The following is a 7,843-nucleotide window of genomic DNA, read 5'->3' as shown; positions in this document are numbered from 1 at the left end:
CGTCAGTGAAAAAAACCAATAGAAAGGTGTTAGCATGTGGACGTAATGTGCTGTTCAAGTCTCTTCTGTACCTAAGGTCCATCACCGTTCCCTTTGGATCCCAACGTAATTTGGTGCTCTCCGATACACACGATCGAACAGCGGAGGAGTGGTACTCAAGCGTCAACTTTAGGTTACAATATCTCCGGATGTAATGAACATTTTACAATGCAACAAACGGCCCTGATTACGTATTTGTTTAAATGTTCAGATTTGCTAACAAAACTAACGGGGTTCCATTTAAAAAAACGTAGGTTTGTGTTAAAAAACATAATTCCGTGGATTTTTTTACGGTTTGTATTAACCAATTACACTAGCCCCTCTCCTCACGTTCGGTCTGTGGAATCCATCCGTCAGTATTTGATGTGGTTTACGAAATATATCGAGCGGTAGTGTTAGGTGACTCACCCTGTATAGTTGATGCGGACTGACAATAAATATAAAATAATTCCAAGGACATTTTATTAAATTTAAGGAAGAGATATCTAATTTCATCCGTAGTTTAAGTATTGAAAAAAACGAACGAAATCGAAACTGAAAAAGGAGGAAAATGAGTCTTTGAATGCCATTAACACTAAAGTATCAGAACATACGGGCTCTGATGAGATGGTGCGAAATAAGCAAGCAAAATCCAGTCTCTTGACAGAAAATAGTGAAGCAGCAGGGCAAGAAGTAATAAGAGCATTTAAGGTTATCCATGCAGAAGAACTACGAAATTAGCAGTACAGAATTAGCTACATATGATCCAAAGGATACCATACACCCTACGGTACTTTTAGAATCGTTTCATGGATTATTACCGCAAGATTGTCATTGCATTAATTTCACTGCAGTTTAAACATCTTATGACTTAGAAATGTCATCTATGATGTTAAACATTGAAGAGCAGACGCGTAGGAATGGGGTACGAGATACAAGAGAGAACAGAAGACATTGTTTCAGCTTAAAGTATCCTTTGAACACAGGATATTCATATCCAGGTGTGCTAACCAGGATCTTTGATGACCGATGCCCTAACTTCATAAAGTATTTAAATTATAAAGAATACACTGAGGACGATTTGAGCTTTATAAGTTGTGTATCGAGAGGAAAAGTGATAAGCAGTTGCAGCATTAACGTGTTATAGGGGCTTAATTGTAATGATATTTAAAGTGGTAATTGAAGTGAATACTGGACCACAGTATTACGTAGTATAAAAACTAGTGTTTGCACTTCTGTCCATCAAAGAAAGAATGTTTGGTCATAGTGTGTTGTGCAAGGTATTACGGATGCTGTGTGTGGTAGGTGTGTTGTGTTCTGTAACGAGGGGAGCATTGCTTGTCAAAGGAACAGGAGAAAGAGATTCAAAAGGGGCTTATGCTCCCGCCAAGTGAGAAGGTTACAGTATTTAGTCTAGGGGAAAATATTGATAATGACGGATGCAATGTCAAACGTGCATACTTCTACTTATTTTAGCAGTGTTATACAAATACTCTTTTTATATTTACACTACTGGCCATTAAAATTGCTACACCAAACAGAAATGCACATGATAAACGGGTATTCATTGGACAAATATATTACACTACAAGTGACATGTGATTACATTTTCACGCAGTTTAGATGCATAGATCCTGAGAAATCGGTACCGAGAACAACCACCTCTGGCCATAATAACGGTCTCGATACGCCTGGGTATTGAGTGAAACAGAGCTTGGCTGGGGTGTACAGGTGCAGCTGCTCGGCCGCCATTGACTATCCTGCTGAAATGTAGGGTTTTGCAGGGATCGAATGAAGGGTAGAGCCACGGGTTGTAACACATCTGAAATTTAACGTCCATTGTTCAAAGTGCCGACAATGCGAACAAGAGGTGACCGAGACGTGTAACCAAAGGCACTCCATACCATCACACCGGGTGATACGCCAGTATGGCGATGATGAATACACGCTTCCAACGAGCGTTCACCGCTATGTCGCCAAACACGGATGCGACCATCATGATGCTGTAAACGGAACCTGGATTCATCCGAAAAAATGACCTTTCGCAATTCGTGCACCCAGGTTCGTCGTTGGGTACACCATCGCAGGCGCTCCTGTCTGTGATGCAGCGTCAAGGGTGACCGCAGACATGGTCTCCGAGCTGATAGTCCATGCTGCTGCAAACGTCGTCGAACTGTTCGTGCAGATGGTTGTTGTCTTGCAAACGTCCCTATCTGTTGACTCAGGGATCGAGACGTGACTGCACGATCCGTTACATCCATGCGGATAAGATGCCTGTCATCTCGACTGTTAGTGATACGAGGCCGTTGGGATCCAGCGCGGCGTTCAGTAGTACCCTCCTGAACCAACCGATTGCATATTCTGCTAACAGTCATTGGATCTCGAGCAACGTGAGCAGCAATGTTACGATACGATAAACCGCAATCGCGATAGGCTACAATCCAACCTTTATCAAAGTCGGAAACGTGATGGTACGCATTTCTCCTCCTGACACGAGGCATCACAACAACGTTTCACCAGGCAACGCCAGTCTACTTCTGTTTGTGTATGAGAAATCGGCTGGAAACTTTCCTCATGTCAGCACGTTGTAGGTGTCTCCACCGGCGCCAACCATGTGTGAATGCTCTTAAAAGCTAATCATTTGCATATCACAGCATCTTCTTCCTGTCGGTTAAATTTCACGTCTGTAGCACGTCATCTTCGTGGTGTAGCAATTTTAATGGCCAGTAGTGTATTTAGCTTTATTTACTTACCTGAAGTGACATTGCCGTTTAATTCATTATTTACTAAATGTGAAAAAGAAAGCCGGCTGTTTCATTGGTGGAGAATATTCTCTTACTGATCGATGAACTTACACATTCTATTGTCTAAAATGACCTGATATAATAAGATGAAGGTAAAAAAATTAGCCTACTAATAAAAGGCAGGTTAAAAAATATCGGTGGAGAAGTGACAGTAGCGTATGAGTGTTACCGAAACTCTGACAGAAAGGAAATAGCAAAGACAGCATGCTTAGAGAGGCTGTGGTCATAGAGTTAAAACAAGAAGGATGATGGCACCATAGACTTTCGGTGTACGTTGTTTTGAAGCTAAAGTGAGCGTGGCCTTCCGCCATCTTAATAAACACAAAACATTAGCGGGCTACTGTTTACGATTGCGACTTGTTCATTATTTCTGTCGTGTGCAAGCAACAGTTGTTTTAAATACTAAAATTACAGTGTCTACATGAATAACATAATGTAAGGAAGGCAGTTTCGAATGTTTCTCTGTACTTAAAAGAGTTTGTGCTCTAGTAATACGACTCATTTATCCTCGTAACTTGTTCCTTTTTTTGTTGTTGTTGTTGATATGTTTCGTATAACCAATGATAGCTTAACCTCTGCAACATGTAGGCCTATCTTTCCAACTGTATCATATTTGCTTCTTTTCCTGGAATATTTCTCACCAGTAAGTCTGTTAGTTTTTGAGAAATGATCAAACATATCGCAGCTCTAATGTACATTCACTTTGATCATCTGATTGGTTTTACATTCTAATTCCATTTTGAGGTTTTCAGTGTATATAATCCTATACCATGCTTTGTGATATAACAATATTTAGCTACTAGTTAGTTAATTTGATGTTCCATGTACCACTGGCACAATAAATCGTAATGATATAGAATGAGTCCCGTTACACTAACATCATTTTTTTTTTGAAATGTACCTCAATGCTGCTCATTTTTTAGATCTTTGTTTTTTAATTAAAAAGTAATAGGTTTTTGTACTTCATATCCCTCACCATTTATGCATTACAGTAACAGATAGGCTTCTTCAGAATAGGAGAAGTTGTCAGAGAGGAACGTTTTCTGTTTAGTTTCAAATTAAATTTCGCTTTCTGTCGGGCATTTTAAATCAATGAGTAAGTAATCACGGCTTTTCAGACAGCATTTTGAAACCCTGCTAATGCTACAGACAATGAATGTAGTTTTTTCTTCTGGTGTTGCAAATATGTACATCATTGTTCCTGTTGATGAGAATGGGCTAGTTGTATTAAACGTCATCAATGATTAACAATATTGTGAAGACTGCTACTGATGCGCCGAGCAGCAGACAGGCACGACGAAAAGAGTATTAACATAACTTTGCGGCCAAACCTTTCTTCGGAAGGGAACCAAAGCAAGCGCGCGCACACACACACACACACACACACACACACACACACACACGCATTCTAATAAACACACACCAAAAAAACACACACATAACCGCTGTCTCCGGCTGTTCCAGCCATAATTTCTTTGCAATAGGAAGGAAAGATGAACAATAAATAATTATCGACCGGAGTAATTTGGGTCATGACATGCTGCACCAACAACAGAGCCATTACGTAGCCGTGTGTACAGACAACACCTTTGATACAGTGTGAGTCTGATGTCGGAGCGTTTGCGGTTGGGAAGGCTATGAAAAACACAGGAAAGGAGAGAAAGAACTGACACTAAGTAAAGTCGAGGAAATTTAAAGTCAAATGACAGAAATAAAAACACTACAATAAAAGTAAACAGCACAAACATAATTCATGTCTACAAAAGAAAATGTTCCTTGTATGGCTCAATTTACGAACGAAATGTGGTCCTTTAAACTTTAGATTACGATCGGATCGATTGGCACACCCCTAAACGACGCAAGCTGGTATGCTCAACGAAACAACTACGTCACCGCACAATCAAAGCGCGTAACACGGTCGAAAGTGGGCACTGGCACATCAGAATGAGTGCAGCTGGTGTTCCTTCCTGTCTCTCGCTGCCATTTCCCTAAGGGATACCACGTGCCTCTGATATGTAGTGCACACATTACCAACTTAGGGAGACCCTACAGTTCTCAACACCATCACGCATGTTCATGAAGTCGCAGCCTGCCTTGTCACAGATATTCCAAGTCTCTGGTTCAATGCTTCCACTTGACTGAGCATCAGGGGCCTCCATTAGTTCTGGGGACAATGGTGCAAATTGTAAGCTTCAGTGAAACACCATGGGCAAGGCTGGTCTACGCAACCTCCTCTGCAAGTCGCTAGAATGATTCAAGTATGATTTCTGAGCCAAGTCGGCAGTCATATTTTTTTTCCAATGCACTTCATCACGGCCGGGGTGGCCGAGCAGTTCTAGGCGCTACAGTCTGGAACCGCGCGAAAACTACGGTCGCAGGTTCGAATCCTGCCTCAGGCATGGATGTGTGTGATGTCTTTAGGTTAGTTAGGTTTAAGTAGTTCTAAGTTCTAGGGGACTGATGACCTTAGAAGTTAAGTCCCATAGCGCTCAGAGCCATTTGAACCATTTGTTCTGTTTGGGTCAAGCATTCCTTTCTTTTCCTTACTTTAGCACAAGGACGCCTCCTCACGTCACCAGTAACAATACAGGATAGGAATGATCGGTTTTGTTCACAAGGCAACTAACGATGAGAAAGCAGAGATGCGCATCTGGCCACCCTCTGTCTTTTGCGATTCTGGCTTATAGCGTGCGGTACCTGTTCATCAGGTTTTGAACCTTTCGCGTTACATACAGATGTTGCACGACGGAGGAGTGATCACTTAACACCGCATTTGCGAGTTCTCGAGTACAGTGATGTGGATCATTGTGGATTAGCGCGTTAAACGATATTCATGAAACCTCCTGAACGAAGAGTGTCACAAATGTGAAGTGATCCTCCTTAAATGAGAAAACCGTTATCTTGCCGTGCTCTGTCCAGTAGTATTTTCCTCATACACAATGCAAATGTTTTTGGCTGCCTCTGCTGCTGTCATCCCTCTATTGAATTCAACACAAGAATATGTCTGAAATGTTGCGATTTCTCTACTTGGCACTCCACTCACACTCACTATCTCCAAACGACAAAATGACAATTGTAAACTCAAACAGCAACAGTGAATTTAAATTTAAAAAATGGCAGACGATAAATCAACCCGAAGTAAACGGAACACCGGCATGCAAAATAAGAAGCCACAAACCATAAAATTACAGATTTATTACTAAATTACAGATTTAGTTATTTTATAACGGGCCAAATAGTAACTCAGTACCCACGAACTTCCCCCGTAAAAAGTGACTCTCTCTCTCTCTCTCTCTCTCTCTCTCTCTCTCTCTCTCTCTCTCTCTCTCTCTCTCTTTCACTCTCACACACACATACGCACATACACGCAAAAGAATATTAAACTACAAACAGACACCACAACACAAAGAAGAGGCGAACGAGAAACATAGAGCGACAATTGTCAACATGGCGTACTGTAAACAGTACAAACCAAAATACACTGAACAGTGGAAATGAGGTGTTAAGTTTAAATGTGTTCATAAATACTAAAAATCAGAAAATCTTCCTTACATAGATGGTCCACCCTACTAACATGCAATGACCTAAAATCATAGTATTTGATTTAATTGTTGACGTAGCAAAACGTGCAACTAATATTTCACGTTGCGTTACAAATAATCTGGACGAGACATTGATGTGTGTAAACTAATAACAGTAACGTTTTCAGTTGATCTGACATTTGATCTGAAGATAGCTTATTTTCTCTGCCTCGTGATGACTGGGTGTTGTGTGATGTCCTTAGGTTAGTCAGGTTTAAGTAGTTCTAAGTTCTAGGGGACTGATGACCAGAGATGTTAAGTCCCATAGTGCTCAGAGCCATTTGAACCATTTTTTTGAAGATAGCGTTAGCCGCTGTAAGTGGTTTGAAAAAGTGGCCAAGTGTATCTTCACACGTGGAAAAGAAATGCGCTATCAGCTGAACATGCTTGCACACGGACCGACAAGCACGTGTGGGTCAGTAGCCCGTCCCCGTGTGTCCCTTAAAAGAGCACCTTTTGGTGTGGTAGCTCTCCTCATTTTCTAAGCTTGCTCGGAAATATTGGAGGATAGCTCAGGCTTATGCGAGACACCGGTGTCATACATTAGGCGAAATTTCTCTCCAACCAACTATGGCCTCTTAGTTGGCTACTTGGCTGAGTTTTTTGTGACACTTATCATACGTCAGATTAGATTAGCACTGGAAGGATAGCTTTTCAAGTTCAATCTGAATGGTCTACCTCCTGGGCGTGACCTTGGCGATATGGTGTGGTTTTTTGCTGCCAGTTTTCAAATCAAATATTTTCTTCGTTGACGCGGATCAATGTACTGCGATAGCAGTGTCATTAGAGACAGAGTAAAAGCTTCCATTTCATACACTGTCAAAATATCTTTCTTTTCGAAGAATTTGGGTGCTATATAAGTTAAAAAGAAGCCTATATGCAAAACTCATTGTTACCGACGAGTGAAACGTATTTCGTCTTTCGAAACCCATCGGCGTCATTCACTGAAGTACCTAAATCCACAGAATTTATGTTCCTGTGTTTTCTGAAGTACTTTTTAATCTTTTATCAGATTCTGGAAATACAAGCGCTTCTAAATATCAGATGTAGACAACGCGCCTGTCTACTTCACAGTAGGGTGAAGCTACTGTTTCGCTATAGTGACGGCGGTGACTGGACGTGGTATGCTCTGCACAAAATACCGTTAGCGATGGTGGGCTCTACTCATGCATGGCTGTTCAACAGCCGCTTACAATTCATCGACATGAGGTGGGATTGGGGCTAGGAGGTTGTATGTCGCGCTAAAATTACTTTTCTTGCACGGAAAACAAAATATTGAGCATTACCTGCCTAGTAGTGTTCCTTTAGCTTTCGCCTTCGAGGATAATCACGGATATACGAAGGGTCTTATATATGGCGCCTAAACATTTCCAACATGAGAATACCATGATTGTCCTCAGATGGTAAGAAAAATCCGTTGTCTCATCTGAGTTCCGACGT

This window comes from Schistocerca piceifrons, chromosome 1 (genome assembly GCF_021461385.2).
Source record: "Schistocerca piceifrons isolate TAMUIC-IGC-003096 chromosome 1, iqSchPice1.1, whole genome shotgun sequence".
In the NCBI taxonomy this organism is placed as follows: Eukaryota; Metazoa; Arthropoda; class Insecta; order Orthoptera; family Acrididae; genus Schistocerca; species Schistocerca piceifrons.
Note: the sequence above shows the minus strand (reverse complement) of the source record.